Raw genomic sequence first — 20,831 nt, 5'->3', positions numbered from 1 at the left:
TGGGCGAGGAAGAGACCAACTAGGAAGACACATCCCCATTTGATTGATACCAACACATATCAGAGACAACACAGAGTTATACATTCTTCTTTTATTAAATCTGACAGTGCCAAACACCACTCTGGTACTGAGATGAAGAAGAGGGCTATGGAGTAATACAGGTGGAACAACCAGACATGTCCACCTAATGGGCTTAATGACCCACACCTGAGGTCATTTAACAGTCCTAATGGATATAAAGTTTGCTGTGTGCAAGTAAGGAGGAGGGTCGGGAGACCCAGGTGCCGGGAGCCGTGTCAAACTGGAGAGAGACAGACGAGGAGGGCAGGCGCGGGAGTGTCTGGAGGTCCTGCTGCACTCCTAATAGGGTCTGCGCAGCAGGAGCTGTGGCACTCCCACGAACCCCAGCTGCCGCAGGAAATCAGGAGAGTGAGTGGTGCTCTGTCACAGCCGCAAGGGAAAGGCAAAGCTTGGGGAAGCCGGAAAGCAGAGCGAGGAGCGTTGAGAGGCCCGTCGTGAAGGACACAAGCAGAAAGCAGCTGCCGTGTGCGATGGGTGAGCGGAAACCAGGGAAACACTCATACTGGGGCACTCTGGGAACCTGTAACAAAGTCCTTTTGAATCCTGAAAGTAATTAAGGTTATTGCAAGCACTTTCTGAATGTCAGACAGTATTGGCAACGTCTAGAGAATACCAAGAAGGGTATGAAATGAGAAACCGAGTATTGGTGCAAATCTAAAAGGGTTCCAGGAATTGCAGGCTAAGAGGAAACCGGTATTGGCAAGAGCCAAAGGAATACAGAAAAGTGTAAGAAAGTGCATGAGTAGTGACAAATCCAAGAGAATACCAAGAAGGGCATGAGATGTGAAACCAAGTATTGGCCAAAGATAAGAGTTCAAGGAACTGCAGATTAGGAGAAACCTGTATCGGCAAGAGCCAGAAGAATACAGAAATGTTTAGCAAAGTGCATGGCGGCCACCCAAGCCACGGGAAGGTGTTAGAAGAGTGTGACACTGATGAAAGAACAAAACTGCTCTGTCGGAGGAAAGCAGTGGCCAATTGTTGATGGAAGCAGTCAAGAAGGGGTATTGGTTTGTGACCTGTGATAGGTGGGACCGTGTGATCCTACAGCTGCGCCTAGACCGAGTTTCCTCTATGGAAAAGCCAATGAAAGTATGCATACAGATGCTTGGGTTTTGCAACAACCTTGTATGTGATTTTCGAAGTCAAGAAACAGAACTGCCTATGTGAACTGGTGAAAGCCGGAAGCACCTCAAGACCTTCCTCTTTGCTTCTGCCTTCGCCCTTCCTCTCCCCTGCTGATCTGCCGCCTTCCGCACCGGGAACCTGGTTACCCTCTGATTTTCGGGCACAGGTCCCTGCCACCCTAGCCACACACCCGCACTGCCTCTTGGCAACCCTTGCACTTGGGTCTGTATCTGCAACCCGACAGTCCGCTTACCTGCACTTATTGTCACCCCTGTTTGCACTTTAACATTGCACTTGCCACCTTGCTGGCTGCCCTGCCATTGTTTTATACCTTGCTCTGCACTTTCCACTCCTCCCCTCCCCCTTGCACTTTTCCCCCTTCCCTCTTCCCTGCCCTTGTGTGTTCTCAATGTCACGGGGCCTAGTAAGATTGTTGTTTTTGTCCTCCCTTGTTCCCCTCCCTTGCCTCGTTGCACCCTGTTAGGCAGAATCCTGTGCAGTGCCCTTAGGGACAACTACACACAATTAAGACCACCGGTAGCAATACAAGTTTTACCTTTGGTACAAGCTTGTACTACTATGTTAAAGTGGTAGCAGTAGCGAAGCAGCCAGGCCTATCTCAAGAGTATATGAGCAGTAGCAGAGATTACACAAAGGGACCACAATTACTGTGACTCAAGCAAACACTGACTCAAAGTTGCAGGTAAAAAAATATAAGTACATTTATTTTTTAAACCATTTGTTATAAACACGACACTTCTATTAATTCAAAAACCACACGTAAAATACACTACAACCAACCAATTCACTCTGTACAGTATAGCTCAAGGTAAGTACCCTGTGTTTTAATGGACTGGTGCTGTGAAACAAAAGATGTTACCGGGTGTTAGGGAGAATGCTCCTTCTAGTGCTAATTACCCTCACCTAGTGAGTCCCCCAGCAGCTTTGCTGGATTTCTGGAGTTTACGTTTTCCACCTGGTAAGAGTGTACATCCTTTTTCCATTCTTACATGTGTTTTGGCCTATGTGTTTTTACTCATTGTGTGATCTTGGGCACTGGAGCACACCACTCCAGGTGCCCCTGTTCTTGTACGGGTTACACAGCAACTTTAGTGTAGTAACCCAGGGTTGTCTTTAAGACTTCCCTCTGACTCCATTTCGCTGGGGCTGACTACTGTCCCCCAGAGAAAGGTAAAGTTGCCATTTACTTTACATAGTCATTTTTACCACAGACCCAGTACACCCCATCCTACATGGAGTACTGGAAAGGGCTAATCTGTACCTTTTTTCTGTCTGTACCTCCCTGAGCATTGTTTTGCTCTTTTAACATTTAGACTTGGCTGGTGGCAGTGGTTTCTACCCTAACTTTTCTACCGCGATTTTATATATATATATATATATATATATAAACGTGGTGCTGTTCTTGGCTATTATATTAGCCTCGAACATAAACCTGCTTGACCAAATCGTCTTTCTTTTGGCTCTGGTTGGGTTTATTCGCCATTTCTTTTTGTTAAAGTCCTTCTTGTGTTTTAGTTTGCGCGGCAAACTAGGTTCGCCTTCTTTGTTCACCGTCTTTTGGCGGGCTTCTGCAGAGAAGCCCTCCTCAAGGCGCTTGGGTGTAAAGGTGGGCTGAATGTGAGGGAGGGGTGTAGTCACCCCCTGCACAGGGTATCCTAGGAAACCCAAGTCACACTTTGCCATGATTGGCTGAGGTGGTTGTCCCGGCTGGACAACCCCCCTGCTGCGTGATTGACAGCCAGGCTGTGTGAATGGGGGTTTTGCGCATAAAAGGCAGGTCTCTTGGGCTAGAAGTCAGAGTCGCCTCTGGAACTACAAGAATCCGAAGAGAAGCGGAGAGAAGGACCCCAAGCCCATGTAAAGTTAGAAACAGTCTTGGATGAAAGTAAACGCTGGGGAAAACAAGTCTGTCCAGTGTAAGGTGGGTCAGGTTGGGGGTTCAAGGGCGTTCACTGCTGGTGTCTTTAGGTTCCTCTGGCGCTCTCACACTGTAGGAAGGATGCCCAGATTTGGTTTCACAATGGAGAGACCCTTGCAGAGATCTTCACAGATGCAATACTTGCATTGATTGTTAGGCAGAAACCTGTGCAGTTCCCTTAGGGAACACTGCAAAAATTTAAGACTACAGGTGTTGGCAGTAAACCCACTTGGTAGCAGTCTGTACCACCCAGATTTACCTGGTAGCTGTGGCTGAGCAGTCAGACTTTTCTCAAGAAGAGTTAGGCAGTATGCAAAGTATACACAATAGACACTCAGACACACCAATACAGCAAACACTGACCAGAGCTTTGGTATCAAAGTATATAATTATTTATTTGAAAACACACTGTTTGAAACACTCCAGCACTCTTATTGTAAAATATTCTAAACACAGTTACTATTGTAATATATACACCCCTTTTTCCTTATCAGATAAGCCACAGTAAAACACCACTTATTTTCATACAGAGGTGAGCGCTTAACTAGATGGCACTCCAATAAGTTTGTGAGAAAGGGAGGGAAAAAGACAGAATATGGAAAGGTACACCACTCTAAGATTCAGGAACACTGTTAGCAAGGCAGAAGAGCAAAAGTCACGGGTGAGCCAAAGTCCAAAGGCTGGGCCCACTCTTAGAGAGAGCAGCGCACAAATGCGCCCAAGATCACACAATTACACTAGGCTTTGAAAGTCTTGCAAAGGGCTCAAAAAGAGTTTAGAGAGGCTTTAGGAAAGTTTAGCCAAGGTGTCCCAGGCTAACCCAGGTTCTAAAGGCAGGGGCTAAATCTACCCCGTACAGTCGGTAGCAAGGGAAGCCGGGCGGGACACGGTACCTTAAGTGGGAAGGATCCTCCAGCGGTGGCAGTTGTTCCTGGCAGTGGGTGCAAGTCGCGTCGTCGTCCAGGGGAAGAGAAGATCTCGACTTGGAGGAAAGATGAAGGTCGTTGCACTACCAGGGAAGAAACCAGCCGCGGAGTTTTCCAGTTGAAGGTGTACCTTTGTTCGCGGTCGTGGTAAAATGTGGTATCCCGGTTGCCGGGGTGCTTGGCACAGGCAAGGCGGCCACGAGGTACGTCGGGAAAGCGAAAAGACGGTGAAACTGGTTATCCCCACCAGTCAAAGGAAGAAGACTCTCCGGCGGGAGATCTCCTCTGTCGTTGGGAAAAGTGGTGAGACGGTCCAGCAGGGCTCCACCGGTGGTGGTGTCGTGGCAGGTCAGCTCAGCTTCTCCCTCATCGGATTCTTAGGTCCTGTGGTGACTTCTGAAGTTCTAGTCCCCAAAGCCCTGCTTTTATGCAGAAAACCACCATTCACTCAGCCTAGCTGTCACTCAAACATGCTAAGTGGTGAGCCGGCCGGCTCACCACTTGGGCCAATCAGGACGGAGTGCGACTTGAGTTGCCTAGGCAACTCAGTCCAGGGTGCCTAAATTCCCCTCCACCCCTCCTAAGTACCCCAGACAGAGTGGCACCACTTTGGAGGGATTCTGTGGAGAAGCCCGCCAAAAAGTGGAACAAAGGGCTCGACTTGGGTTGGAGTTACAGAAGAGAACACAAACGCCATTTTAGAATCATGTTTTGGCAAAAATACCAACCGGAGAATTAATATTAATAAAATAAACCGGCGGTATGTTCGAGGCTACCGTAAATAATTAAATAAAGGTAGTAGCCTAAAACGATGGGAAATCCCATAGGAAAATATTCGCGGTTGAATATAAAAAGTGGTATCCACTGCCACCAGCCAAAACTCTATCAGGGGGGACGGAGACGTGCCCCCTCCACTAACAGACCCCGGGGCAATTGAATTGCCCCAGCCAGTACGTCCACAATATGATGGTTTGTACTGGTTCTGTTCAGAATTTAAGACTAGTAAAGTCAATGGTGACTTTACATGCCCTGGGAGACAGTAGTCAGTCCCAGGGTATGGAGTCTATACTGGGGGGTCACTATGACACCCCTGTGTCACTGCACTGAGGGTGCTGTGTAACACACATCACAAAAACACACAAAGCCCTGTGGGGTAAAAGACCCCATAGCCCATTAAACACATCTACATTCAAAGAAACACACTCAAATCATGCCCAAGAGTGAGGGTAATAGAGTCTCACTCTTGGCAGGAGAAAAAAATAAACCCCAAAAATCCAGCAAAGCTGCTGGGGACTCACTAGGTTAGGAAATTCAGCCTAAACAGAGAATTCTCCCTAACATTGATCCCGGGAAGAGTTGGGGGGAACTCGGTGGTCATACTTCCATCATCCTGCGGGATCGTCTCCTGGTGGAGTGCAGTACACCGGATTTCCAGAGTCCTTGCAGAGCCTTGAGGATGCCCAGGAAGTCTTCCATCCGTTTGGCTGGCCTGAAGTCCTTGCAACAGCAAACAACTGATTCTGGGCCTTGTGGAGGAAATGCAAAGATGCAATCTCCTACGACTGAAAACCAGCAATGTATCTCGAGCAGGACAGGTGGCTGGTTGGTCCCACCAGTCTTGGGGGGGGGGGGGAGGCATCTCGCAGAGGTCTTCCCTGTCAATATGAATTTCAAGGTTCGCAATGTGGTGGTATTGGCAGACTTGGTTACTGGGTCCAGCTGGTGTCCAGTGAAAAGGGTCGCGGCAAAAGGGCTGTGGTGTGACCCAGTTAAAGTGTCTCCATTTTAACGTACAAGGGGAGCGGGGGTGTCTTTGAATGGTATAATAGGTCCGGGGGTTGTAGGGGTGTCCCACACATCTATTACACAGCCTTTTTGCTGTGATTTTGTGTGAAAAACAGCTTTTTGGTCGCCTTTATGAGGAGCTCCTCGACCGTTGGTTGGGTCCAGCTTGTCCCTTTATATTTAGAAAATGGGCTGAGGGTGACCTCAGCCCTCCAATAAGGACACTTTGCAACATTCAAACTTTAAGGAGGCTGTCCAATGGGGATAGCAAGCCTCTCATAATCTGCCCAGAAACATCCAGGCCCAGTGGAGAAATGTGGATTTGGGGCAGACAGGCCTCTACACACACACACACGCACACACACACACCTACCTTTGTGGGCATCTTGCAAGACAGCAGGGATGTAATTTGGTGGTTGCCAGGAGTCGCAGCCGAAACCCCTGTGTTCTCCCTTGCTACCCCTGCAATCTTCCTTGCTACCCCTGAAAAGAAAATAATTTTTTTTAACTTTTTTTTTAACCTGAAGCTCCTGGAGTAGCAGGGGCCTCCGCAGCCCCTTCAGTGCGGAGGCCTCGCCACACTAGGTCTGGGGTTCCCCCGACACAGTCTTCACCCATCAGGGCGAAGGCTGGGCCGGGGCTTGCAGCGCGGAAAGGAAGCGCTCAGTAGGGTGAGCTGACCATGACATGTGCCACGTGTCACGCTTAGCTCCAACCCCCTTCTCCGGCTTCCTCGTGGCTCATATACAGGAACCAGGAATCTCTCACAGCTTCCTGGTTCCTGTTTGTGAGCAGCATCGAGGAGCCGAGGGTGGCCTGGAGTGACAGCCCAAATCTTTAAAAACAGGTAAGAAGGCTTTTTCTTTTTAAATGGGATGTGGATTTTGCATGTGTGAAGTGCGTGTCAGATGTATGCATGTGCTATGAGTGAATGAGATGCAATGTGATACTGTGTGTGTTTGAATGTTCTGGGTGGGCGTGTGCCTGTGTAGATAATGCAGTGAGAGTAGATGTAATAGAAGGTGTATGAGTGAGTGACTGGCGGGTGAATGAGTTATGATTGATCGTGGACACATCTTGCCTTCCTCTGTGTCTCGGTTCTTATATCTGGCTGAAATGTGAGCGCATGGAAACACGGGTGTTAGACTCATCTAAAGGTTGCTTGCCATCACTTCCTGTGATGCCACTTGGGGTGGGGTCAAATAATATCACTTCCTGTGATGTCATCAAAGGTCAAGGGCCATGTGATGTCACTTCTGCTACCCCTGGTTTGGCAAATGACATCCCTACAAGACGCCCACCAAGGTGAATGAAGAAAGGGAGCCCTCCCAAACCTGGAAAGGAAGAAGGGTGAAGGCCATCTTGAACAAGACTTAAAACAAAAAGGGGGCATTGTGAGGGTTCAGAAATGTGAGGCGGACAACTTGGTAAAGTTGCCTCACTGTGCCTAACCTAAAGAGGATTTCCCTGCCTATCAAAATAAGATAAAGGAGACACTCTAATAAAAGGAATCTGTCCCTCACACGTGTACATACATCAAACTCGTAGGTAATAAATGGCCATTTAAATGTAACAGAAATAAGTTATATTCAACTTAAACCTAATAACTGTGTATCCTGGTAACCTGGGTTGGATCCCCTTCTCTAGAATCAAAGCAGGAATTTAAATCAAAAGTTCAAAAAACAAAGTATTGATCCCAAAGTTGGTCTTGCTCCAAAAGTCTTTCACTTGGACTTTTAACAAAAGTTCAATCAGATGAAAAAGTCTTTGTCCCGTCAAGTATAGACAAATGTTCAACACGGTTTCTTCTTCTTGAGAAAACAAATTTCTGATGTTTGTTAATCTGCATAGAATCACATGCTGTGCATAGTCCAACATCCAGTGGTCACTGCGGAGTATTGCATTTTGTTTTTTGTACTCGAAAAGGGGACGTCGACAAGGCGTGTCTGTAACACTATCCCTATAGTGACGTGCAGTGTACCCACAACCCCTCACGCGTCGAGGTCCCTCAGATTGTTTTTTTCCACCCAGTTATTGGTCGCCTTTATGCGGAGCTCCTCGAGAGACATTGCAAAATCATTTCCTCGACCCTTGGTCGTTTATTATTATTAATTATCACATAGATCCCTCCCTCGACGTAGCTGCCAAGCTGTTCTCCGCCGAGCAAGATCTTCGACGGAGGGACGAGCGGAGGAGATCCTTCGGCGCTGCCGAACACATGGCCTGGCCTCGCCGGCCTAACACAGTAGGGAGAGTGGGGTTGTTGGTCATTTCTTTGTTTCACTCTGAGAATGCCTTTCTCTTTCCCCTCCCTCTCTTTCGAGGTCGTAATCACATTTCATGCCCTCAGCTCTGGAGAGGACGCCCTTTAGGTTTTGCCTGCGTTGCAAGGGCAAGTTTACCTGGAAGGACAAGGATAAACGGTGTAACCATTGCTTGCCCCTCGATCACAAAGAGGACGGCTGTGCGGCCTGTAAGTTACTTAAACCCAAAACTTTAAAGGACCGCAGGGTCAAAAGGTGGGCAGCCTATGTGATGTCTAGGTCTGACGCCTCGCCAGCTGCCGCCGCCGCCGAATGTGATGAGGACAGTGATTACATGGCCTCCGCAACGGAGGTTGTAGACCTCTCGAAGGAGCGTTCCCACTCCTCGCCCTCCATCCCCGGCCCCGACAAGCCCGGCTCAAGCCCCGCTTATGGGGATGAACACCCCAGCGACAAGGACGAACACAGAAAAACACATAAGCACATACCCCACGGCATGCATTCGTCGAAGACGAAGGCAGCCATAGCGTCAACGGAGGCGACGGGTCCACCGGCGTCTTCCGCCGACCGTAAGGGTCGCAAGCCCTCCCCGCCACCGCTTCCGCGACCGGCGACTGGGCTTTCTGTAAATAAGGGCGCTAACCCCAAATCCTCAGGCTACGCGCCTTGCAAGAGTGCGTACGTTGCCAGTAAAGACTCGGCACTGCCCAGCGCGACAGCGAGCGATCCCTGGACGGAGAAGCTGATCGCCGAAAGCCTCGCGCGTATAGCTTCTAAAGACGGCCAGAAATGGACGGCGGGTGACACGTCGAAAACCGCACACAAGGCCAAAGAACCGCCGAGGACGTCGGAGGGTAGGCTGGGACAGCTCCCACCGTCGACAGAAGACCCTAGCCAGCGAGAAGATTTCTCAGAAGGCGAAGGGACTCTATCTTCGACGCTATGGGACAGAACTAAGCAACTAAAGGGAGAGGAAACTCCCTTTTCACTCCCAGACCGCTCTGGCCTACCTTACTGGACTGTAGAGAGGTTCCAGTCATGTATGGACAAGCTAGACAGGTTCATGGCCATCCCAGAAAATAGGACACCCAAGAGGCCAAGGGAGGTACTCCAGGAGGGGCCATGGGCTAAATACCCAAAGCTCTTTAACCCCCTACAGGAGCACATGAACTCTTACGACCTCACTGAAGAGGACTCTCACTTCCAGGAAGAGGATGAGTTTGTGAATAATCAAGACCAACAAGAAGGAGAAGGTTTTCATGATGACACTAACATAGGTGAGGAGGACCCAGGTGAAGGTGGCTCACAGCCCTGGCAGTCGCCATCAGGGTCTACAGACCCCGACATTATAGACATTTCTTCTCCTCAGACCACACCGGTCAGGAACCAATCTCCAGTAGACGATCAGCCCACCTTCAATGCGCTACTGAGGAAGGCAGCAGCGCATTTTGAAGTTGAAACTGGGGAGGTCACCCCAGATACTGATTTCGTCGAAAGGATTATTAAATAAAAACCTCCCACTAGTCAAACTATTCCTATCCTTGCCTCGGTTAAGAGACGACTCACCCCATCGCTGTCCACCCCCGCGCTGGTAAGAGGAGTCAATCCAAGAATCGAGAAATTGTTCTCACCCTCTCAGTCAGACCCATTATATATCAGGGGTCACTGAGTCCCGGATTCCTTAGTGGTAACTAACACAAGGAAGAGGGCTGGGGTTCCACTGTCAACCAGCGAGGCACCCTCAGATAAAGAAGGGAAAAAGCTTTATGCCTTGGGTAAAAGAATTTCCGCCTCGGCAGCGTTTTCAGTTAGGATTGCCAATAATAATACATTGTTGGCAAGCTATGCTGATGCTCAATGGGGAAAGCTTAAGCAGGACATCGAAGAAGCCCTTGAACCTCTAAGAACTTGCTTATTGGCTATAGTTACAGAAGGAGCTCTGGTCAACCAGAGCATCATTAAGAACACTCTGGATGCGGCAGAAACTGCTGGCCGTTCTTTGCTGCAGGGAATTCTGCTGAAGCGTCACGTCTGGCTTCGCAATTCCGGTTTCAAGTGAGAAACGCAGGCGTCACTCATTAATAAGCCAATACAAGAGTCAAATCTCTTTGGAAGGGCAGTGGACGACGCACTGGAAAATGCGAAGAAAGAATTCAACACCATAAAGACCTTAGACCAAATCTCAAAGCCTCCAAACAGGCGGGGATTTGGGAACAAGCAATTTTTTCGTGGCCAACGCCAACATCAGCAGCAGCAACAGCATTACACTGCGGGCAACTGGCCCTCTAATCAGGGTACCGGTAACAAGTATAACCAAAGAGGACAACGTCGTGGCAAGGGCAGAGGCCGGGGCTCCAGCCCCAGAGGCACCCCGGCAAGTAACAGCAAATGACCCGAAGGTTCGGGTCCCCTCCCATGCGTCTCCGGTTGGGGGCCGGATAACATCGTTCCTATCAGCATGGGGGGGAATAACATCAGACCGGTGGGTATTGTCAACCGTAGCCCACGGGTACTGTATAGAATTCAATCGGTCCCCCACCTAAAGACCTCCAAGGGGACAACGCCTGTCACCGGAACACCTCGTCATCCTCCTGCAAGAAGTAGAACAGCTGCTACAGAAAGGAGCAATAGAAGTCATGCCCCTATCTCAGGTAATGGAAGGTATTTATTCGGTGTACTTCCTTGTACCCAAAAAGGACCTAACCATGCGCCCTGTACTAGATCTGCGCCCAGCGAACAAATTTGTAAAACCACAAAAATTTCGTATGGTAACATTACAGGAGGTAATTCCACTGCTATCTCAGGGGGACTACATGACAACACTAGACATGAAAGATGCATACTTTCATATTTTGATGTTGCCAGCGCACAGAAAATACCTCAGGTTCATGATAGAGGGCAAACACTACCAGTTCAGAGTGCTACCCTTCGGCATAGCGTCTGCACCGAGGGTATTCACGAAGGTACTGGCAGTGGCAGCGGCCCAACTCGACGATTGGCTCATAACAGGAGAGTCCTACGAGATATGCTTCTCAAACACCCAGAAGACAGTAGACCTTTTGTTCCAACTGGGCTTCTCCATCAACGAGAAGAAGTCCAGCTTAGACCCCAGCCAAATCAAACAATTCCTAGGGGCTCTAATTCGAACAAAGGACGGCCTCGTCTTCCCCTCCAACGAGAGGGTCAAAAATATGCTGTTTCAGATCCCTCAATATGTGGCCGGTCGAGAGGTGACGGTACGCAAAGCAATGCGCTTGCTAGGAATGATGGCGTCATGTATTTATTTGGTACCTCACGCGCGCCTGCGCATGCGCCCAATGCAAGAGTGGCTCAACAGCCAGTGGTGTCAGGCCAGCGGACAATGGGACGATCTAGTGGTGGTCTCGCAGGCCTTGGTTCTCTCGCTACGATGGTGGTTGAAGGAAAACCTGGTAATAGGGAAACCATTTGCCACCCCCGCAGTGGAAGCCACTCTAACCACAGACGCATCCCTCACAGGATGGGGGGCTCACCTATCCCATCAAACTGCTCACAAAGTTTGGACTCCGAGCGTAGCTTCCAAGCACATAAACTTATTACAGCTACTTGCGGTGTTCAAGGCACTAAAAGCCTTCCAGACACACCTACAAGGGAAGATAGAGATGGTCCTCACGGACAGCACCACAGCCATGTACTACCTCAACAAGCAAGGGGGCACTCACTCTCCAGGACTGTCCAAGCTGTCCCAGAACATCTGGAAGTGTGCTCTCAGACACTATGTTCCTTTTGTCACAACATGTACCAGGGGAACTCAATCTGCTAGCAGACGAACTCACCAGAGACTTCCCTCTGCCCTCAGAGTACGAATGGCGGTTACACGAAGACATCGTCTTCGACATCTTCACACAATGGGGCTTCCCAGAAATAGACCTGTTCGCAACTCTGGAGAACTCACAATGCCTAGATTACGCCTCCAGATACCCACAGAACCGCTCCAAGGGGAACGGTCTCTGGATACCATGGTCAGGGAAATTTGTTTACGCTTTTCCCCCGACTCCTCTGCTGAACAAGATAGTGCACAAGATGCACCAGGAACCAGTCACCATGATACTGATAGTCTTGATGTGGGCCCGCCAACCATGGTTTGCGCACCTGATGGAGATGTCCCTGTCCCCACCAGTGAAACTGCCCTGCCCGTACAACTTGCTGTCACAGGACAAGGGCAAGACACTACACCCATGCCCACAGAACATGAATTTAGCAGCCTGGCTCCTGAGGTCATAGAATTTGGCCATTTACAACTCCCTCAGAGATGCATAGACATTCTCAAGAGAAGCTAGAAAACCCAACACTCGCCACTGCTATTCTAGCAAGTGGATGAGATTTGTCATCTGGTGTAGAGGTAAGAGCATCAACCCAGTCCACTGCTCTCCCACACAAATTGTCTTTTACCTCACCCATTTACTGGACTCAGGTCTAGTGTTCAATTCTATTAAAGTCCATCTAGCGGCACATTCTGCATACGCCACCTCTCAACTTAAGGTGTCATGGTGGAAAGTCCCAGTTATCAAAGCCTTCATGGAGAGGGTAAAGAGAATACACCCTCCGATAGCAAACCCAGCTCCTGGCTGGGACCTTAATGTTTTACTTACCAGGCTCATGGGCTAACCCTTTGAACCCATGCACAAGGCAACTCTTAAGGACCTCACTCTTAAGACTGCTTTCCTAATAGCTATCACCTCCATTAGGAGAGTATGTGAACTACAGGCTCTTTCTATTCTAGACCCCTTCGTAACAGTTCACAAAGATAAGGTGGTTCTACGCACACACCCAAGGTTTGCACCAAAATTTATATCGAAATTCCATGTCAACCAGTCAATAGAACTACCAACGTTCTTTCAAAACCCTTCCAATTTGGGAGAAAAGAGCCTGCATACACTCGATGTGCGCAGAGCTGTCATGTTTTATATGGAAAGAACTAGGCCACTGAGAAAGACTAATCAGTTCTTTGTCTCGGTGGCAGCAGGAAGAGAAGGAGATGCAGTCTCAAAGTCCACTATATCTAGATGGATTGTTCAATGCATCACTCTGTTACACTCTTGCTAAGAGAGAACTACCCTTCAAGCCAAGAGCACACTCTACTCGAGGCACTGGGGCATCCATAGCATTCATTGCAAACGTTCCCCTTGAGTCCATTTGCAAAGTGGCAACCTGGAGTTCTGTACACACCTTTACAAAACACTACTGTCTAGATGCTCACTCTAGATCTGATTCCCAGGTCGGACAAGCAGTATTAAGACATCTTTTCTCTACTGTTCCTTCTCACAACCCACCTTCAACTCCGGGTACTGCTCGCTAGTCTATGCACAGCATGTGATTCTAAGCAGATTAACAAACATCAGAAGACAATGCATTACTTCCAGTAAAAGCATTTCTGATGGTTGTATCTGCTTGGATTCACATGCGCCCACCCTTCCTCCCCGATTGGATGGAAGGAACATAGACATCTTTCTACATCTCTCTCTCTTTTCTGTACTCACTCACGTATAGAAGGCTCCCTCAGGGCAGAAAAAATACAAACAGAGGGACCTCGACGCGTGAGGGGTTGTGGGTACACTGCACGTCACTATAAGGATAGTGTTACAGATACGCCTTGTCGACGTCCCCTTTTTCGACTACGAAAAACAAAATGCAATACTCCGCAGTGACCACTGGATGTCGGACTATGCACAGCATGTGAATCTAAGCAGATACAACCATCAGAAATGCTTTTACGGTAAGTAATGCATTGTCATATGTCACAATTCCTCTGTGTCCAACAAAACACAATTTTTAAAAAACATGTTTTATTTGTATATGGTTTACATAAGAAACCATTAAAATCGAATACAACTAAATACATCACAAACATTATTAAAATACAATCGTCATTACATATTTTAGAAAAAAGAGTGCCTAAAACACATTAATCATTACATATTTTACCAGATAAAGTGCCTTCATTTGCATAAACTCCACATAGTCCTAAAATAGGTGGCAAAAAGAAAAAGGTAAGCAAAAAGAAAAAAGAAATAGAAAAAAATAAATTTAAGATCAATCAAAGCTTTACATATACATAGAACAATATAAGAAACTTTACTGTAATAGATACATCGTTGGATTATTAGTCTAAAATCCTGTATATCTAATAAGGAGGATATATATATCTGGAATACGAAGGCACCTAATGTGTAATTGCTCCAATAGCAGCAATATTTAGCCTTCTACTGAGGGCTCGCTCACCCCTGAAAGTTACAATTCTGAGATAGGGAATGGGGGCCTAATTTTATCCCTCAAATACCACCAATAGTAAGCCATCTATTAAAGGCCTGCACAACCCAAAGCATTAGAGTTCCCCACAGCCAAGGTGGTATCAGTGTATAGGTTCAGAGATTTGATGAAGCCGGCCACTGCCAGGCCCTCCATATTATTCTCAATTGATACACATCTAGACCAAATATAGTCATCGTCGCCCCTAATACCCCATTTAGTAAATTTCTCAAGATATGTCATTCTTTTTGCCTTTTGTTCCGGGCATAAAAGCAGGAGATGTTTACTAGTTTCTATTTCCCCGATTTTATGACAGAATCGACAGAAGACGTTCATATCGTCCACCATCTTCCTTCTCCTCATAACCTCTCTTGTTGGGAGAATATTCCATCGCAGTCTCAGGAGGAGAGAACAGTAGTATCGATTAGGGAACTGTGTCATAATAAAAGAGGTCATCCCACGTTTTTGTGTTCATATTTTTGTTCATATTTTAGGTCAGAAAGAGAGGGAAAGTAATGGAATTTATCTATCGTATTAATCCAATTCCTTTCATAGAGCAGTTTTTTCACTCTCTCTGGATTAGTTATCAGCGTCTCCCTATATGTATCTAATTCATCCAAAGGTATGGTCAAAAATGTCTCAAAACGAGGACAGATATTTAGACCCTCCCAACATTGGAACCAGTTTGCCTAGGTCTTTATATAGGGTTTTACGAATGGGGTCTAAAAGGCTACGAATAATACCAACATTCGCCATTGAGACCTCACTTTCAGGATTAATAAACCCTGTTCATAGCTAATAGCGGCCATAGGGATATTATTGGCCAATTTGAATGTTTTCCTCCAAATCATTCCCTCAAGTGTTTCCCAATTATTCTGCGGTTGGCAGTAATGCAATTCCATCCCATATATTCATTTTGGGACTATTTTACCCTCATAGACAGACACTGCAGGTTTCACTTTCACAATTCCTCTGTATCAACAACAAGGTTTTGTCAGGATGATTCCGCAACAATTCATGAAACACTTTAGTGATCTTGCCACTTATTCTTCTCCACGTAACCTTCAACCACAATGCTTTCTTCAAACCTTTTGAAAAGTTGTTGGGCCTCATTACGAGTATGGAGGCAGCCATGCCCTTAATAAGGGCATGGCTGCCTCCAAACTCGGGTCCGCGTCTGGGTTCCCTGAATGGGGAAATACCGGGCCATTCCGACCTTGGAGTGCCTGGTATTTCCCCTTTCAGGGAACCCGGACATTCCCCATTCCCATTCGAGCCCCCAACGGGCCCGTTGTTAGCTCCCTGGTCCGCTCGCGGGACCCGCTCTGGACGTCTGGTAAAACCAGACGTCCAGAGTGGGTCCCGCAAGGGAACCTCGTAATAGGGCGGAATGGTTTAAACGGCACCGGCACCATTACCAGCGCCGTTAAACCCATTCCGCCCGCCTCGTAATGAGGCCCATAGTCTGTTGTTGATGGTATTTGATCCTCTCCTAAACCCAGTGTGATTATAGGGGATAATGTTTATAGCCAAGATCCAACTCTTAAGTTCCGAGGGTAGTACCTTTTTGCGAGTGTCAAACATCACTTAAAGACGTTAACTGCATGGATCCCACCAATGGCCTTTTCTAAATACTGGGACTATAGTGCTATCCCTCCAAGTTGATGGGAGAAGCTGTATTTTGCTAATCAATTTTAACAAATAGTGTAAGGCGCTGTTAGGCAGAAACCTGTGCAGTTCCGTTAGGGAACACTGCAAAAGATTTAGGACTACAGGTGTTAGCAGTAAACCCACTTGGTAGCAGTCTGCACCACCCAGATTTACCTGGTAGCTGTGCCTGAGCAGTCAGACTTCCCTAAAGAAGCTTTAGGCAGTATGCAAAGTATACACAATAGGCACTCAGACACAATAGCACAAGCAAACACTGACCAGAGCTTGGTATCAAGGTATATAATTATTTATTTAAAAACACACTGATTGAAACACTCCAGCACTATTATTGTAAATCACTCTCAACACAGTTACTATTATTATATATACGTCCCTTATTCCTTATCAGACAAGTCTTAGTTAACACCACTTATTTCCAGACAGGTGAGCGCTTAACTATAGATGGCACTCCAATAAATTAACGAAAAAGGGAGGGAAAAAGGCAGAATGTAGGAAAATACACCACACTCATACTTAGGAACTCTTAAGCAAGGCAGGAAAGTCAAAAGTTACTTGTGAGCCAAAGTCCATAGGCCGGGCCCACTCTTGGAGAGAGCAGAGCACAAATGCACCCAAGATCACACAATGACAACAGGCTTAAAAAGTCTTGCAGGGAGTTCAGAAAGGTTTTAGTTAGGCTCGGAAAAGTTTAGCCAGGGTGTCCCAGGCTAACCCAGGTTCGAAAGCCGGGGGCTAAATCTACCCCGTACACTCGGTTGCAAGGGAAGCCAGGCGGAACATGGTACCTTATGTGGAAAGGATCCTCCAGCGGGGGCAGTTGTTCCTGGCAGCGGTTGCAAGTTGCAGCGTCGTCCAGAAGAAGAGAAGATCTCGACGTGGAGGAAAGCTGAAGGTCGTTGCACTGCCAGGGAAGAAACCAGCCGCTGAGTTTTCCGGTTAAAGGTACTACCCTTTGATTCGCGGTAGTGGTAAAACGTGGTATCCCGGTTGCCGGGGTGCTTGGCACAGGCAAGGCGGCCACGAGATGCTCCAGAAAGCGAAAAAGGAAGCAGGCTGGTTATCCCCACCAGTCGAAGGAAGAAGACTCTACGGGCTGGAGATCTCCTCTGTCGGGAAAAGTGGTGAGACGGTTCAGCAGGGCTCCACCGGTGGTGTCATCGTAGCAGGTCGGCTCAGCTTCTCATAGGTCCTGTGGCGACTTCTAAAGTTCCAGTCCCCAAAGCCCTGCTTTTATGCAGCATACCCCCATTCACTCAGCCTAGCTGTCAATCAAACATGCTAAGTGGTGAGCCGGCCGGCTCACCACTTGGGCCAATCACACAATAGTGCGACTTGAGTTACCAAGGTAACTCAGTCCAGGGTGCCTAAACTCCCTCCCACACCCCCTGTGGTACCCAGACAGAGTGGCACCACTTTTGGAGACTTCTGTGGAGAAGCCCGCCAAAAAGTGGAACAAAGAGCTCGACTTGGGTTGGAGTCACAGAAGAGAACATAAACGCCATTTTAGAATCGAGTCCTGGCAAAAAATACCATCCGGCGAATTAATATTAATTAAATAAACCGGCGGTATGTTCGAGGCTATGAGAATTAAATAATTAAAGTTGGTAGTGAAGGCAAGCGTCCCCAGCCAGCACGATCCTCCCCGCAATGAGAGACAATGACGGACTCTCCCAAGGTGGGAATAAAGCCGGGTGAGCTTAAATGGAAGTTTATCAATCAGAATAGGGCATGCAAAGAACTCTGCAAACTCCGAGAGCGCTCTGTCTGACAATAGCAAAGACAGGCGTATATATTTACAAAAAACGTCATAAGAACCTACATACTATAGGGGGCACAAGTTCAATGGGATTGGGTGGTGATGACTAGCTATAGGTGCTGCTGCAATGTGGTTGGCCTTGGCTGGAGGACGTCACCGGTCAGCCTCGTGGGTTGGGCTGGGCCTGGCAGGTTGGCTGAGTTCATCCGGGCGGTGTTGTTGTGCCATCGCGGCCAGTGTCAGAGATGAATGTCTTTTCCTGACTTATTTGCCCTAGGCCATGCACACCGCAGTCATTCAGTCATTGCAATATTATCTTCTTTAGTAAATCTTCCAATAGGTTATTCTACAGGTTAATGCAACACAGGAGGAATGCACCTTGTGAGTGGTGTGATGGTAATACGTCAGGACATGGTTACCAGTGTCCGGTTGACCGGGGCCATAGGTCGAGGTGCTGAGCTTCAGGGCCTGGGACGGGTGGTATAGGTCTTTCTGTCTTGTTAGAAGTTGTTATGGATGTGCCGCTGTGTGTTGTCAAAGTATTGGGTGTCCTGATTGCACAGGGCCATAAGTCTAAGATGATCCGGTGGGTTGTGGGGTTTACGAGGGGGCGCCTTTAGAAGTGTGTGTTCAGGCAGAGGTTTACTGCTGTGCTGTAAATAATGCAGGTGGCGGGCCGTGGCCTTGTGTGCTGCAGAGGGGGCTACAAATCTTTGAAGCGGCTCCAGTCTGGTTGGGGGAGGTGGAGCAGCGCGGCGCGGGCCTCTGCTCTCATGTTTGGCAGTCTTCGCAGGGTGGGAGGGGAAATGGCCTTGCACATATTCACAAAGGGTATCTTTCCTCGCATGTTGCCGACTTTAGGTAAAAACATCATAAACATTTGAACATTCTGTAATACTTATTCGAATCACTTTAAAGCATGCATTTCAACTTTGCTGGGTGTGTCTTGATTATATCCAGCCTGAGCACCTTACTCGTACACTATGTTTTAACAATTACAGTAATTAGTTCTATGCATATACATTTGCAGTAAGTGAGGTAGTATTAAGGTTGGTGGAGTACATAGGAAATGACCTGCCACTGTACGTGACGGTGGTGGCACAGATGGGGCTTAGACATACACACATGACAAGTGCATTCTCGCGCATCCTTCACATGAGCCCTCTGTATGGTTACATTCGTCTTCTCGTGTACTCTAGCAGCATTAGTTTGGTTATGGCGCAAAACCATGAAGTGTAAGTTCCCCAGTGATACACGTAACAAATAGACCCCTGGAACGTTCCTTCATTATTAGTACCCAACTGCAGTGGTGTGGGCTCGCCATCGCTTATATCATGGAATCATGCTTTCTTATGATTATACATTTTACAGGTTTTTGTAATATAAGAGATTTTGTGGAGAAAAGCATACTTTGCAAGTGGTCTTGGCATTAATATGTAGAAACTTTCTGCCATCTGATGACCATTTTATCGTTCTTTTCATCGCCCAGGCCTGCTGGCTGGGTCATGCTGGGAGCGATGATACACTGCGGAAGGTGGACTGTTACAATGTTAGTATCTTATGCTAGCTCATGTCCGTCTTGTTCGTGGGAACGGGCTCACAGCGGATCTGCCAGGGTGCTGCGGTGGCAGGGATAACTGAAACTTTCCGAGGGTGGGGGCCGCGCTACAGTGCGCTGAGCTCACGCCATCTTTAGTAGACAAAATGGTTTCTAAGGCCTAGCTAAATTCAATACGTGCGGGCAATGTCTTCAGCAGGTGAGCCATCCTCCACCTGGGCCCTGGTGGTAGGAGGGGACGCCCGATGAGCCATGGCCCTCACCTGGGGTGGAGATGTAGGCAAGGGGGGTCTTTTGGACCACTCCTCCCCTACAGTAGCCTCGAACAATGGGAAAATCCCAAAATCCCATAGGAAAATATTTGCGGTTGAATATAAAAAGTAGTTTCCACTGCCACCAGCCAAAACTCGATCTGGGGGGACGGAGACGTGCCCCCTCGACAAACAGACCCCCGGGCAATCGAATTGCCCCGACCAGTATGTCCACAATATGATGGTTTGTACTGGTTTCTGTTAATAATTTGTGACTAGTAAAGCCAATGGTGACTTTATATGCCCTGGGAGATAGTAGTCAGTCCCAGGGTATGGAGTCTATGGTGGGGTGTCACTATGACACCCGTGTGTTACTGCACGGAGGGTGCTGTGTAACACACATAGTAAAAACATATGAGACCCTATGGAGTAAAAGACCCCATAGCCCTTAAACACATCTAGAGTCAAAGAAACACACTCAAATCAAGCCCAAGAGTGAGGGTAAAAGAGTCTCACTCTTGACAGGAGAAAAAAATAAACTCCAGAAATCCAGCAAAGTTGCTGGGGGCTCACTAGGTTAGGAAATTCAGCCTAAACAGAGAATTCTCCCTAACGGGCGCCTGCCCAGACCTGTGGTTCATTTTTAATAAATTGATTACAAAGACAGTCAGGTCCCGGAGCTTTAGAGGTTTTACAGGCTTGGATTATTTTGACTAAATCAGCCTGCTCCAATTCGTACACCCAACCTTCATCCAAAGATTCTGTGCAAGGGGTGGTACATAGCGACAGGCCAAGTCATTGGGCAACGGACTTGCAATGACCAAAGTCATCTCTACCTGTCTTCCGCCAGGCCGGCCGTAGCCGAGATTGGCAGTTGCTACCGCGTTGGAGCTGGAGACGCCGAGGTAGAGTTTAGTCCCCTCTTTGTTTCTGCGTATTTAAGGCTCCGCCCTCCGGCACGACGCTGCGTTGCAACCCTCCTCTGGATGTTTTCCTGCTTCCGGGTTAACACGCTGTGTTGTTTCTGTCCTCTGGCTTCGGCTTTCTTACAGAAACGTTCCTACTTTTGCTGTTCGGTGCCTCTGCTTCCCTTCTGTACTCTCCGGATCCTCGCAGACGGCACCTTTCTTCCCCACCGCTACGCGGAGCCGTGCTCTGCCGGTCTCTCTCTCTCTCTCTCCTCT

General features: G+C 48.0%; 1 protein-coding gene across 2 annotated transcripts in view; it reads left to right on the top strand.

Annotated features, from left to right (window-relative positions):
• LOC138447901 (protein GPR108-like) overlaps positions 1 to 20,831 on the top strand; it is an 851,977-nt gene that overhangs the window by 729,427 nt on the left and 101,719 nt on the right. The gene's annotated exons all lie outside the window — the stretch shown is intronic.

This window comes from Ambystoma mexicanum, chromosome 3q, assembly GCF_040938575.1.
Source record: "Ambystoma mexicanum isolate Mex_15411 chromosome 3q, UKY_AmexF1_1, whole genome shotgun sequence".
Taxonomy (NCBI): domain Eukaryota; kingdom Metazoa; phylum Chordata; class Amphibia; order Caudata; family Ambystomatidae; genus Ambystoma; species Ambystoma mexicanum.
The sequence above is the reverse complement of the archived record's forward strand: the minus strand, read 5'-3'. Positions and strand labels throughout refer to the sequence as shown.